At 52.6% G+C, this 15,338-nt stretch overlaps 1 pseudogene; it reads right to left on the bottom strand.

Annotated features, from left to right (window-relative positions):
- Positions 1-1,657: 1,657 nt before the first annotated feature.
- Positions 1,658-15,119, bottom strand: LOC136287423 (interferon-induced very large GTPase 1-like; annotated as a pseudogene).
- Between the last annotated feature and the right edge of the window lie 219 nt (positions 15,120-15,338).

Genomic DNA, 15,338 nt, shown 5'->3' with positions numbered 1-15,338 from the left:
GTTCAGGGTCCCCATGCCACTCCTGGTTCACTGTGGTCAGGGTGACGAAGGCGAGGGATCCTGACTAGAGCTTTGATGTCGTCCGATGTCCCTTCTGGTTCGAAGTGTTACTTCAGCTCTTTACCTGCACGGGGGATCATGGCTCTCGTTGTTTTTAGGGGTCTCCACTAGAAGAATTCCGTCTCCCCTAAGTCCCGTGGGAATCTGACATTTCCATACTAGATGATGGCACCCTCCTCCTCATGATCTCGGGTGGTTCATTATCTTGGAGGAGAGGGGAGCAGTGGGGGCCATACCCGACGGTAAGGGAATCTACACAACAACTCATTCAAACAACATCTCATTATCTTCATTAACTTATAACACTGGAACTTTGTATCAACTTTCTAACAATTTATACTCTACACCCCAGCCCTGTCCCCCTCCTTCATCAGCTCTGTCTTTCCCAGCATGTGCAGCAGACAGACCCCACTGGAGAGTTCCTGCTCCGCCTTACAGTCACATCCCAACACCAGCAGCTCTCCTTGGGACCCTGCAGGGTGTCAGAGACTGGAAAAGGTTGATCAAATTCCTGAATTTTCTATCTTTTGCCACCAAAGTTCTGGGTAATTTTGACCTCTTGAGAATGTTTGGTCAGTATTTCTCCTGTGTGCCAAGCCAGAGTAAAGGCACCTCAATTTAGCCCCTTACATGTAAATGTTCTGGCTGTTACACAGGGTCACCGCACCCTTAGTCCAAACTGGTGCAGCCTGGGAGAGCTGCTGCATCCCGGTGTCACTGGAAGGCACCGCATCCAAGAATTGTTGAGGTTGGAGAAGACCTTTAAGCTGTTTGTGCTCCTCCCCACAGCAGGGCCTGCAAGGAAAGAGGTGCCAGATGATCCCAGCGAGGGAGACTTTGGCCAAGGGGTCCTGGCAGCGACAGGGAAAGGTGCAGGGAACAGTCTGGCTGTACTGCAGAGGGAGCTGGGACAGCTGGCACAGGTGAGGGACCCTGCAGCCTCCTGATACCCCAGCCCAGGCCTGAGGCCATCCCCCCTTGCTGCACTGGGTCCTCTCCACTGCACCCAGTTGCGTCACTGGGTTCTCCCACTCACTCCAGTGGCTGCACTGGGGCATTCCCCACACAGCCCAGGGGGTGACACCACGGCCAGGGGCACCTCCACTCCCAGTGTGGCTGGGGGATCCAGCCCAAATCCCCTCCCAGCCCAGCTGTCCCCAGTCCCTGGCACTTAGCCCTTGCAGCACACGCTCACACGGCCCAGCTCTGGCTCCTGTCACTGCCTCTGGCTCTGCTTGGCCAGGGCTGGGCTGGGCAGAGTTTGGGCCTGTTCCCCTTTTTTCCCACAGGTTCCCAGCTGAGCAGCTCCAGAGCACAGAACCTGGCTGGGATCAACCTTCTCAGCCCTCTGTGTGTGTGGCAGGCCAGCCTTGGTTCCCAGCGCTGCCTCCCTTGGCACCTGCCACTGACATTGGTTTCCCTGGATGTTGTGCTTTGGGGCTCCCTGCCCTCTCTGCTGGCCCTGCAGAGAGTGAAACTCCTCCTGGAGCAGAGACCCTGAATGGAGCAGAGCCTCTGCTGCCACAGCCCATCTCCCAGACCCTTGCCCAGTGCTTTGCCACTCAGCAGGGTCAGCACAAATGAAACAGGCACCAACTTAGGGAATAAGTGTCATTTACTGTAATGCCAAACTGCCAAGAATCACAAAAGGATGAGCTCAGCAATGCACATAATCATTACTACAAAGATTGCATACAGTGATTAAGAAAGATACATCACCAGTTACCCCAAGACTTGACCATCCTCCAGATCAGCTGTGGAGCCCCTGTCACAGCAAAGGGCTGGAGAGCCCCCCTCGGTAACTGGGAATTACTGTGGTGTGTCCACCTGCAGGCAACGAGGCTTCTGACTTCATGGTGAGAGTGTCCTGTTCTTATATTGTTCAATGAACAAGGTGACATCACTTCTAGTGCAGGAACATCTGGTTTCATTCTCCTCTTGGGTTCCTCCCAAAGCCTGGCCGGGGCTCAAGGGGGGACCAAGGGAGTCGGTCTTTGATCCTACAGTCCCAAAAAACGCCAGATATTGGATTTCGTGGTCTTGTCTGATTTCTAAATATGGAGAGGTAAATACATGTTTCCCTAATGAGTACATTCATAGATCATATTGCTGATGATGCCTTATTATTAAGCAGATACATTTATACTATGGCTAATAATATTTCCCTAATAAGCGGATAGATATAACATTAGGTGGAAACATATATGGCATTAGGTCAACTTAGGGCTCAGGCCCTGAAGTTCAGGCCTCAGGCAGGGACTGTTGTTCAGGCCTTAGTAATTCACCCAGTGCCACCCCCTGTCCCCTGCCTGACTGCAGCACACAGAGCTCCAGTCACCCCCAGCTGTGGCTGCCCTGAACACAAAGGAGACACAGCAGCACAGTCCAAATCAACTCCTGTATCAGCAGAGCCTGCAGGGGATGAGGCTGGAGCAGCCCTTCAGCCAGCTCTCCACGAGGGCTTGGCCCTCACATTGCCAGCAGGGTTGCAGCACCTGCACAGCAAAAGCCCCCACAGCTCCCAGGGCAGAGCCAGCTGGTGCCACCTTCTCCAGAGCACGGCTCCGGCGCCACCAGCCTGCCTGGACAGCACCAGCACTGCCCCCAGGGCTGCTGCACAAGGTGCTGGCAGACAGGATTCTCCCCATGGGGCATTCCAAAGGCTTTTGCTCAGCAGAGGGGCCAAGGGCAGGAGCAGCTCCTGCCAGGGCTGAGGGCTGGAGGGAAGGGCAGCAGCCCCACGCACCTGAGCAGGAGCAGCTGCCTGGGACAGAGACACAGCACCTCAGAGACAGGGAGTGAAAGCACTGTCTGAGCCCCCGGGCAGTCATGTCACTGCTTTCCTGTACCTGGAGGAACAACAGCTCCTGCTGGGAGAACGGCCTCAGTTGATCCAGGAGGCTGCAATGAGGGAGGGAAGGATGATGCCCAAAAGCCAAGCAGCCCAGCTTGCAACCAGCATGGAGCTGGCCTCAGGTCCTGCAGCCCTTTCTCTGAGCAGGACACCTCCTTGCTGCAGGAAAACTGCCTTTGGGGCACTGTCCATTCTTGTCCCACAGCAGCTGATCCAGGGGGTGCTTGGATTGCTGCCTTTGCCCTGGCCCTGGCCCTTGGGCCCAGGCTTGGCCACGAGGCCCATTGCCCGAAGGAGGGGGTTTTGGTTTGGCTCTAGGACAAAGCAGAGGGAAATGTTTATGGCAAGAACGCAAGATGATTCTGGCTGTATCATGAAGTGAGGGAGTTTCTTGGTGACGGCCACAGTAACGTGCTTTCTTTCACCAAATTTGGGAGCAATTGGATACCATTGTCTTCACTGGGCTTGAGAGCATCATCATTGGAACTGCATTTTGTGGAGAGCCTGGTACAAAGTTCTCCTAAACTGCAAAGCCACTGTGGTTCTTCCTTCCCATGGATGTGGCCTAACACCTGTCCAGCTCGGACAATGCTTCCTGCTTGGTGATTCTCCGCCATGCCTCAGGGATTTCTCCTTTGCCGTGAAATTTCCCATTGTACAAAGCTTCCAGCTCTGTTGTGAAATGAGACACAAACCATTTCCAGTACACCTGCATGGATGAATCTGGAAGAATTTTCCAAGTGGAAAAAGGAGGTTCAGCATCACGGTATGCCATGTATGGGATCAATTCACTGTCACCAACTTTGAAAAAGCCATCACTTGCAACAAGGCTGGAACAAATATCAATGACCAGGTGGTCCGTCTCACTCCACTTGGCTCCCACAAAAGCTCGTAGGTGATGGAAGACCAGCTGATGGTCTCCATCATGTCCCTGCATGGTGTTCGTGCAGACAGCCCCACAAAAGGGACACTGTTCCCAGCACCCGACAAACTGCTCTGCCAGGATGGTGTGAGGCTGTGTTGAAAACGAGCTCATGTCAGCACCAGCAAATTCTGTCATGAGCCTGTCCCTCAGGTTACGCAGATTGTCTGCCAAGGCACTGCTCAGGAATTCAATGTCTGTGACCTCCTGGTGCTCGATGCCCTTCAGGTCACTTCTGGGCAAGCTGATCACCTCTCTCAGTTCCCTGCAAAATTCATCCAGCCAAAGAGAGACTTTGTCTTCTCTGTCCTTTCTGTCTTTGACAGTTAGGGTTGATAAAGAAACAGCTGACTGGATGTTTCCATAGAGAAGATAAAGGGAGGAAGATAAAAACTTCTTCAGTCTCCCACTCTCATCTAAACAGTGACTCTTCACTCGTGTCTCAATGTAACTCTGAAAAAACTCTTTTGGGAACATAAGGTACTGCTTGAAATACTCAAAATCTTCTTGTTCCGCCAGGTATCTCAGGATGGAAACTTCGAGAGTGGCTCTGCTGCCCCTGAAATCTGGGAATTTGCCCTTCATGTCCTCAGCAATGTCTTTAGCCGTCCTCTCATAGACTGCCCGGCGAAGAGCTGGTTCAATCTTGTCACAAAGGAAACCAGCAAAAGTTGTGATCGAAGTGGCTCCTTGGCAGGAAATCTGGAAACATTGGAAGAAATTTTCTCTCTTGCTGCTCAGGTACAGGACTGGGTCATTTGCCTTTTGGAATGCTTCACGCATGGCTTTAAACCTCTCTGCTGCCATTTTGCACAGGTACAGAGACAACTCTATGCTGTACTCTCTGTTAAAAGTACATTTTGCATCGCTGGGAATAGAGTTCACACCTTCCTGTACTTCATTGAGTATTTCATAGATAAAACTTCGACTGTAATCGCGTTTCTCCTGTTCCTTCTTATCAATGTTTGCGTTCACACTTGCTGTGATGTTGTCTGTGATGTGCTGCAAGTTGATCACATCAGCACTGGATATGCTCGAGGGATCTGGGATGTCACCAGAATACTTTGTTTTTATGATGTGTTTCTCCATGTCAAAAAAAAATCTTTCCCCTCTGTGTTGGGGAAATGATCTGATCCGTTCATGGAAACCTGGCTCCTTAAAGTGCTCTAGAAGGACATCTTCGATTTCTGCATCGATATTCACCCGTTCTGGAGGACAAGTAGCACGGGCCACTTCGGCAATCCACTTGTTCCAGAGAAGAGTAAAGTTGTCTCTCAGTTCTCTCTCACTGAGGCTCTTCCCTTTCACAGTCACAGCCAGCTCCCTACTCCTTCTCAGGAGCTCATCTTCATATTGCAACTTCCTTGCATCCAGTTTCCTCTGCTCCTTCTGTAGCTCAAGAAGATTCTCACATTTCTTTTTCGTTTCATGAAGAAGAGTCTCTTTTAGTTCTTTCAGCTTCAGCTCTGTGCTTGATTTCCACTGCACCAGTATCTCATGGTCGTTGTCTTCCCTGAAATACTTTTCCACTTCTCTAGCAATGGCATCACTTGTCTCTTGCACCAGCCCTTCAAGCTGTTCTCTGGTCACATTTTGTAAGTCCCCATTCTGAATTTTGTTGTCCAGTCTCATCTGTACATCTAAGATGTGACTCCTCAGCCTCCAGGTCCACTGACTAAAGGCACTTTCCAGTTTCCTGTACGCGGCATCCTTCAGGGAATTCTTGAAGCTGAAAACAAAGTTTTCATTCAGCAAAGCATTCCAAAGGTCACCAATCCGATCTTTCAGGCTCGAGAACCTCAAAATGCTGCGCTGTGACTGCTTCTGGGCAGCCTGGAGGATTTTCCTCTTGAGTTGCTGGACGTTATGGCTGTAGGTGGGGTTGGGTGGTGCCATTGGGGGGTTTCCTTCCCACAGGTGAGCAAAGTAGTGAATGTGGGTCTTCACATCAAAGCCAATGACATCGCTGAAGGAGGAGATGTCACAGAATTCCTGCTGAGCAGCTACCACCGTCATTTCATCCAGCTTTTCCTGCAAACGCCTTTGTCCTTCCATGTTCTTCTCCTTGGCAGTTACTTCTCCCACATTTTGGTGGACAAAGAGGCAGCCTGGGGAAAGATTGACTTTCTTCATCCTCAGGAAAGCCTGCACAGCGATCTGGAGAACATCTTGCATTTCCGACGGATTTTCTCCAAAGATATTGATCACAGTCAAGTTTCCAACACCAATGACAAAGGTGGCCAGCTCGTTGTCATGGTTCAGGGACTGTTTATTGGCCATCTCGATGGCACGAAGTCCCTCTGTGTCAACCACCAGCACAAAATCAAAGCCCAAGTCTTGCTGCAGCTCCTCGCCCACTGGGATCAGCTGCATAAAGGCTCCGCGGGTGCATCTCCCCGCGCTGACGTTGAACTGCAGACCAAACATGGCATTCAGCAGGGTGGACTTGCCCGTGCTCTGGATGCCCAGCACGGAGAGCACAAACACTCGTTTGTCCCCCAGCCTCTCAATTAAGCTGTCAAAGATTGCTCCCACCCAGCGCAAGGGCAGGTAAGAAGCGTCCCCATCCATCAGCTCCACAGGATACCCTGAAACCATCAGCTCTGCTGCGATTTCTGGCAGTTTGACAAAATTGTAACTCTTTGTCTTCATTGAATCCAGAGCTTCATAAATTTGTCCTACCTCTCTCAGAAGGTGCTCCAGGCCAATGGATGAATCACTGATTTCATCAGAGAGGGCATCCAAGTGTCTCAGACACTGAGCATTCACACTGGTTTTTTCCTTGCTTTTCTTTCCAGTCCGGATTTCAGACCATACCTTGTGATAGTCTCTCCTCAGTTCTTCAAGTCGGTCACAAGACAGCTCATCCATAAAGACTTTCATCCACTGCAGGAAGTATTTCTTGGTAGCTGCTGGCTGGGCCTGGAGAAAGCTGAGGAATGATTTCATCAGTGGGTTGAGAGGAAAAGCTTGATCAAGTTGCTTTTCTCGTATTGCTTTCTTCTCATACTCAATTTGGCTGCGATGATGCTCAATGCTCTTGTTCCTCTTCTCCTGCAAGCGAGTGAGCTCTTTGTCCTTTTTGCACCACTGGTACCACAGTTTTCCTTGAAGCGGCAGCAGCTGGGATTTGATCTCAGACAGCTTCTCTTTCTTCAGAAGGTCCACCAGCTCCTTGGCCTTTGCTTTGGCTGTCAAACATGCCGGTTGATCTGCATCCACAGTGAATCCACGCTGGCGGGCTTTGTCCACGCAGGTGTCCAGGCTGAAACATTCATTAGACCCTAATTCTAGGACATCCCTGATAATTTTGGACAGCTGGTCCATCAGTTCTGCTTCATTTCTGTTCTTGATCCCTATTTTTATGTTTTTGCTGGCTTGTCCAGCTGCAACATTCTCCTTTTCCGTGAGAAGACAAACCAAAGGCCTTTGTGACTGCCACAAGCCCTGCAGAAGCTCTTTCCCCCAACTGTCCATGTGCTCCAAATCAGACACAAGAGCTACGTTGACAGCAGATATCTCCTGCAGGAACTGCAGCTGTGCTCCGTGATCCCTGGCGTCTCCATGCAGGTTACAGAAAGCCACGCAGCACTCAAAGGTGTCATCGGGGCTCCCGCGGGGGCAGTACCAGGCGATCTCCACCACCCCTTCCATCAGCAAATGCTCTCTGGTGCTGCCCCTGCAGTGGCGGTGGAAGAAAGTGTCATGTTTGCGTCTGCTCAGCAGAGCGTTCAGCAGCTGAGACTTGGAAGAGGAGGCCGAGCTGCCAATGCGGATGAAGGACACGATGGGTGTCTGGGCCTGAATGATGGGTTTGTTGTTGTAATTCCTTGTTCCGGCCTGCTTTCCTGACTTCCCCGCCTCTTTCCAGCTCCTTTGGATTTGGCTGAGGGCGTAGAGCAGGAACTCGATGTCTGAGGTGCACGGGTTGGGCACCAGCAGAGGCAGCGCCAGTTGACAGAAGGCCAGCTTGGTTGCAAGGGTCTGTCTCAGGAAGTCATCAGCACAATGGAAAATGGCCATCTGCAGGTCCATGGGGTGCACAGGGCCCTCCCTGTTTGCATGTTCAGGGGCTGCTTCCTCCGAATCATTCAAAAACTGTTCAAAGGAGTCTGACTGTTGGTGCTCTATTGCTTTAGTTTGTGGCAGGGGTGCAAGTTTTGGGTTGCTGTCATCCCTGCAAGTCAGGTACCTCACCCCATAATCCACGGTTAACAGCTTTTGCAAGTAGTATAATGGCAGTTCTGTGTCCTTGCTGGGCTGACTGTCCTGCAGAGATGTCTTGCAGATGGTGTGGAAATCTCCCATCCCCATTTTTCTTGGATAGTGACTTTCGAGTCCAAGGCGCTTGAGCAACTGGAGGAACGCCTGGTTTGCAATGGCTTCATTTGGTTTGGATTGGCTGCTGTCTGACTTGGACTTGGATTGACGGGGTGGCTCAGGTGTTTGAAAAGTGTCTTCCAGGTCACTGACTATGTTCTGCATCCTCTGTTGATCCCATTTGTCATCCAAGCACCCACCGATCAAGGAATGCAAGTCCCGTTCCAGCCTCTCCCAGTCCTCATCTCCACTGTGGTTTTGGAGGAGATTCTTTATCCGTGGGGACCACAAGCCTTTCATGTGATCTTCCATGAAATCTAAACGCTCCCTCTTCTGCTCAGGGGACAGCTCTTGCCTTTCGGGTGTCACAGTCAGACCCGTCAGCAGAAGGAAGGCCTCAGCTCTGTCGGCATCTTGCTCCTTCAGGTTCACGTACTCCTCAAGTGCTGCTTCCATTTCCTTGGCCATGTACTGAATTTCTGGGTGTCCAAGGAGGCACTGGAAAGTGCTGCTTTCCACCTGGTACCCTGTGCTGGTGGCAATCAAGAGCACCAACAGTTCCATGTCCTTCTGAGCCTGTTCCTGGAGAGACTGGAGGAAGGAATAAACGGCGAGGCTGCTGGTCAGGGTGGCTTCTATCTTTGCTTCATGAATGGCAGAAGCAGAGCTTCCTGGTGCGTAGGTGACAGCATGGATGTGCTCCTTCATTTGCTTCAGTGTTTGGATGAGCTCTCTAAGCTCAGAGACTTCGAGAGGTCTGGGAAGTGCATGCTCAGTCTGGAAGATCCATTTGATAATGAAGGAAGCCTCAGGGAAGTCCTTGACAGAGTAGATGTGAGGATCCAGAAGGCTTCTCAACATTACCTTGATAGAGCTGGTGTTTTCTGGAGGTGACTCCTGGCAGCTCCGCACGGTGTTCACCAGGAAGTTCTGCAGGGCTTTGTCCGACAGGCACACGTTGATCCACACACTGGGGTTCCTGGTTTTTGCATTCAGATGATCTTTTAGCTCCATCAGCCTTTGCAGCTTCCTTTCATCCACTGCCACCTCCCAGGTCTTCACTGTCCCCAAGAAATCTCTGGCCTCTTGCCCTGCAATATCTATTTCCTTCCCAAAAATGGTGCCTACACTCTGATTTGTCAGCTCTTTGTATGCAGCCATGAGGGCTCTGCTCATCTGACCCACGGACTTGAAATCCCCTCTGTGATTGTACCGGATGACATCCCACACTGGGATCAGCTCAAAGCCACGGTCGATAACGCACCACCTTGTGTTATCAGACACGAGCCCCGTTTTCCGCTGAGGAAGAGAAGCTGTGTCTGGTGGACGCCCTGTGTACATCATGGAGAGTTGAATTGCTGTATGGGAACTCTCTCCAGCTCGCCCCAAGACACAAGTCTTTGAGCTGGATATGGGAACATCCAGGGCCCCTGCAGCACTTGCCAGGAAGCAACCATAACTCTTCCTGACAAGGCTGTTCAGTGCTTCAGTCGTTTGTTTTTTCATCTCTTCCCGCTGCTCAGCTCGGAATCCTTCCATGGACACCTTCCACCAGAATATCCCCCCAAAGTGGAGCGGACCTTGGTTTACGTGGGACCCAAACCTGCTGAAGAACCTCTCACACCTATCCAGCAGGGGGGCCTTGTCTTCCTGAGTGAAGCTCAAGAGCTGCTCCATGTCTTGCAGCTCCTGCAGAGCCACATCCGAGAGGAGAAGCTGATGCCTTTGGAAGTAGCAGGAAGCCAGAGGGATGTACTGGTACATGGTGGTGCAAAAGTAGCTCTGCTCAGAGCGGGACTGGTGGGTGTCCTGGGACTGTGAGGAGGTGCTCTGATCCACACCCGATCCTAGATTAATCCCCAAGAATGAGGCTTTGGCAGAAACGCTCATGCTGAACCCCAGCTGCTCCATGGACTTGGTGAAAGTGGATTCTGCTGCAGAGGATGAGAACTCCTTCCTCTCAAGCAGTGATCCTTGCTCTGGACTGGTGAGCTGGAATCCCTCAGGAACCCTGAGGAGCTGATCTCGCTTTGCCAGCACATCTTCAGGTCTGCTGGTTCTGTAGATGCCCTGCAGGGCCAGTCCCCCTGACGCCCATCTCAGCACCTTTGTGTCAGGAATATTCTCCCTCCTGCCTGCTGACAACTCCTGCTGCTCCAGTTGCTTCTGGATGCCCTCCAGCATATCTGCCAAGGGTTTCTCTGGTGGTGGCCAGAACTCCTTGGGAATCTCCATGGCTTGCCACAGAGTCTCTGCTTTCTCCCTCACAGCATCCTGGCTGTGGCTGCGGCTGTTGAGCATTTCTTTTAGATCCTTCAGGGCTTGTTTGGCCACTTCTTGTCTCTGCTTTGTCTTCTCCAAGTGCTCCTTCTGCACCTCTTTAGCGGTTCTTTTGTCATCTGTTATTTTCAGGAGTTTCTGGAGTGCCTTTTTTTCCCAGGGGTGCTGTACTTCACACTCCAGTTTGAGGTAGTCTCTATATTCCAGATGTTGCAGGGCTTCTCTGCACTTGATTCCCAGGATCTGTGAAGCTTTGGGCAGCCAGTATCCAGCATCCAGTCCTTCCTTCTGAAATGCCTCTGCCAGGAGCTGTGCCTTTGCATCCCCCTCTCGTGTGTCCTCCTGTGAAGCCATGTCTGTGGAGGAAGAAAAGAGACTTTCCCTAAGGTGCTGTCAGAGGCCCCAGCCTCCTGGCAGAGGCTCTGCAGCAGCTGCAGCCCTGGGGATTGCTCCCAGCCGGCTGCTGGAGCCCAGCCTGGGATGGCACAAGAGCCAGGGTCCCATTCCCAGCACACTGGATGTGCCTGTTGCTCACACGCTCCCCCCACGGGCACCCCACACTCCCCAGACACACTCCCCCCACGCCCGGCACGGCCACACGGGCTCTGAGCTGTGCTCCTGCTCCAGCTGCCAGAGCAGCCCCTCCCTCGCCCCACTCACGCCTCTTGCCAGGAGCTGCTTCCTGGCACGCTCAGGGGGCCCAGCCCAGTGCAGGGGGGAAATCCACCTTGTCCCTGTCCACACCTGTGCCTGGGACATCCTGCTGGCCCACCAGGAGACACTGGAGACTTTGGGAGCCTACTCAGAGAGGTGCCCTCTGATCTGCTGCTCGTTAGCACAGAGGGTCTTGTCAGCCAAGTGCCCATTGGTGGCCATCTGGGCCAAAGCCACCACGGAGCCATTGAGCTCAAAATGTCTAGTGACAGGAGGAAAAGTGCCAGCAAACCTTCAACCCTGGCCTTGAGGGGAGCAGACTTCAGGCTGCTCAGGGGTGACTTACAGAGGGCCCCTGTGTCCTTGGTTGAAGTGTATTCTATCACCATCTTCATGAACTGTTGAAACCAGGTGAGGCAGTGCTCCCTGCCTCCTCCACTCTGGCTTATCTTCTGTTAATGGGCCCATCAGCACCTTTGCTACACAGCTCACAGATAACCCCCACCTGGACTACCTCCTGTTAATGGGCCCATCAGGCCTTATCACATGACTCACCATCCCATTGTGAGATGCTCCGCCCAGAGGGAGGAACCAAGCATTCCAGCCTGGATATAAGCTGAGACTCTGAACACCAGAGGGGCGCTTACCCACTGGATTCCCAGAGGACCCGAGCTACCAGACCTTTCTACAGGATCACTGCTTCAGGAAGACCACCTCATCTGGACTGCTTCCATCACTCCGCTCAGGTTGTATTCTGACTCTGTCAGTGGTCTTTTGTATTATTGCATCTCTTTTATTTTACTTTCTTTTTTTCCTATTAAATTGTATCTCTGACTTGGAGCCTCTCATTTGTTGTACTTTCAAACCACTACACCCTGGGAAACATCTCTGAAAGGTGCTGGGTCACTTTTAATTGCAAAATCCTTGAAGGACAAGTCAATCATGGGTCACAACCAGCACAGGTTTTAGGAGGGAAAAGTCCTTCTTGCCACACTGAATTTCCTTTTATAACACATGTTATATATGTTATGGAATTAATTCGTGGGTTTATGATACATGGTATAAAGTAATTTATGTTTAAGAAATAAAAGATGTCCAGGAATTGTGTCGCCCCTGCCAGGAACAATGGAAGCAACCCATTTGCAACAGAAAGATGGGTGGCGCCCAGAGGAGATGGGTCTCCTCCTAAGATGGATCCAACAACGACCCAGTGATCAACACCCGATATGTATCTTATCTGCAACATCAAGGATGTGCATCCCAATACCTGGTTCCCGTAAATGAAATCAAGTGCTCATCCCTTCCCAGAAAGGAAGTTCAGCAGGCCGGCAGCGAGGAAAAGAGGCTACATGAATATGCAAGAAAAACATGAGGGACAAAAGAATGAGGCAACCCACTGTCCAGCCAAAAAACTGTATAAAAACGGACCCTGCCGAGGCAGAATTTGTGAATGGAGGAGGATTTGGTGCGGTAGAGACCGAATCTGAGCTTCACCCAGTGCCGATTCCGGGCTCGACACTGCATTTTGCTTGTGGCTTTCTTGGACTTTTATATCGCAATTTTTCAAAAAATTTCTTTTTTGATGAAATTGGCTGATCATTTATTACAACACATTAACTCACAGAGCTGATCAGGGACAGCCAGTCAACCTGATTTTTTTATGTTTCAGTAAAGGTTTCGGTCCTGCCTCTCCCAGGATCCCTGTGTGTCCCTTCTGAAGTACTAAGGCCTGAAGAGCAGGCCCTGACTGAGGCCAGAACAACAGGCCCTGAGTCAAAGTTGACCCCGAGATGAACCTTCAACCCCAACTTTATATATATTTGTTGGGGGGTTGGGTTTGTTCTTTTTTTTTTTACTCTAAAGAATGTTTCCCCACCCCATAAGTTACTAGGAGACTGAGTGCTGGGTGCTTAAGGGTGCTTTACCAAATCAAAGAGGTGGCCCAAAAGGGTAGGGAGGGAGAGATAAGGAGAGAGAGATAAGGAGAGGGCTGGGGGCAGCTTGTCTCTCTTGCTCTCCGCGGCCTTCGGAGACAGGACAGCCAGGCTGCTGCTTAGTGCAGTAAGAGTTCGCTGTCCCCACCGGGTCTAGTCCTGAGAAAATCTACCACCATCTGCCCGTGAGCCCCGGAACGCTGAGCTTGCCTCCTCCTGCCCTGCTGGGCCAGCCCTGTCCCCCCACCGCCGCCGTTTCCTCGGCACTGCCTTGAGGCCTTTTTGCTACGCCGTAGCCCTGCACCCCCTGCCCTGCCAGGACACGGCGGAGCTTCTGACATATCTCATTCACCCGGGATTTTCCACCATTCCAGCTTGGTGCTCTCGGAGTCCTAAGAAATTGGACTGCCCTGGGCTTTGTGAAACAAAGCCCCTCGAGGTTCCTGGTTCTGTTGTTATTATTGCTGTAGTTGTTGTTTGTTTGCCTTTGTTATACATACTAGTAAAGAACTGTTATTCCTATTCCCCACACCTCTGCCTGAAAGCCCTTTAATTTTTCTAAATTATAGTAATTCGAAGGGAGGCCCCGCCTCTCCTTGGCAGATGCCTGTGTTTCAAACCAAGACAATATTCATTAATGAGAAAAGCATCATTAGCAACATGACGGTAGGGGGGCAGAGCCAGGGGAACTGCAGTGACAGTGGGGCAGCACGGGTCCCATCCCACCACTGCCCACATCACACAGCTGCTGCTGGGGGAAGCTCAGGGCCCTGGAGAGGGGGGAGAAGCAGCGCTGGGCTTGGATCCCAGCAGGCACTGAGCCCCACCTGCAGCTCGTGTGCTCCCACCAGCGGGATGGGGACAGGAGGGGGACAGCAGAAGCAGGAAAAGCCACTGGCTCGAGATAAGGGCAGTTCAGCAGCACAGGAAAGCTGTGCGTGCTGGCAGAGCACAGGAGGGACTTCCAACACCAATTGTTTTCTTTGGGCACATGTCCAGCTGCTCCCTGGCCAGCAGAGCCTCAGTGCAGGACAGCTACTCAGCATGGGAGCTGCTGGTTCAGGGTCACTGCTGGAGCTTGTCCACTTGAGCCACCTGTCCCAGCCCTGTCCCCTCCCAAATTCTCTCCTACCAGAGCACTTCCAGCGCTTGCTTAGTCTCAGGGGTCGGGGGCTGCCCTGCACAACATTAAATCCAGCCCGGCCACACCCTGAACCTGCCCCCAGGCACCCTTGGCAGTCCCTGCTGCAACCGCTTCCCATTGCTGCAGGAACAGGGAAAAAGCTGGATGCGACAGTGTCAGTGCCCGCAGAGAGGCACTGAGCACATTAAGAGCGTAACTCGAGATCGAGCTCCTCATTGGAAGCAAACACGGGAAGCAGCAAGGCTGGCAGCAGAACCTGCCATGGCAATGCCTGCGCCCCGTTTCATGGGAACAGCCCCCCGAGAGTGTTTTCCCCAGCCCTGCCCCACGGAAAGGGGCTCTGGGAACACTGCTACCTCTGTGGGGCTGTCCCAGGGACCAGAGCGCTCTGGGTGCTGGCGCTTGGACTGTAAGAGAGGAGAATCCCACCCTCCCTGCACGGGGAGGAAGAGGAAGAACTGAGCCCCTGGGCTTGGGGACAGAGCAGGATGTGCCGTGCCTGCCCCTCATCAGCACGGAGCTGCCCTGCTCCCCAAGGAGCGGCTCGGGGGCCAGGAACCCCCAGCAGCAGTCCCATCGCTCCTGCCTTCAGGGCAGCGCAGCCATCCGGCCCCACCTCTGAGCCCGGCCCCCTCCCAGCTCAGCCCCGCAGCGCACACGGCTCCCCCGAGCTCCCCCAAAGCGGCTGCCAGCAAAGGCGGCTTCCTGCAGCCCACGGAGGAGCACACACCGCCCGCCCGCTGCCCTCGCACCCCTCTTCTCCTGCCCTGCCATCTCCCCAGCCGTGCCCCAACACCAGCAACAGGAGGCACGAGACCCACAAGATCCCGCTGCCTGCTGCTCCCGGCCCCACAGCTCATCCCCAGGGCCCTACCTTCTCCCTGCGTGCCCCGCAGCTCCTGCCATGGGAGAAGCCCAGCACAGCCCCTCTTTATGTAGCCCTCTGAACTGGGTGCGGCTTCCCCTTGAACAGGGGCAGGGGGGTAATTCCAGTAAATCACGTTTTTTGCTGTACCCCAGTGTGAAAGTGAAACCACTCTTTAGGAATCCGCTTATTTGAACAAGAGCCAAAATTTCTATCCGGTCATGGTTTGAGTTGGCTCACAGCCAGCTCTCAGCTCTGTGCACAGACCTTTCACCTTGAACTGTGTGCTGCTACCTGGAGGGCAG

Source organism: Chamaea fasciata, unplaced genomic scaffold (assembly GCF_029207755.1).
Source record: "Chamaea fasciata isolate MVZ Bird 193981 ecotype frontalis unplaced genomic scaffold, bChaFas1.0.hap1 SCAF_3, whole genome shotgun sequence".
NCBI classification, from domain to species: Eukaryota; Metazoa; Chordata; class Aves; order Passeriformes; family Sylviidae; genus Chamaea; species Chamaea fasciata.
This window is presented reverse-complemented; position numbering and strand designations above follow the sequence as displayed.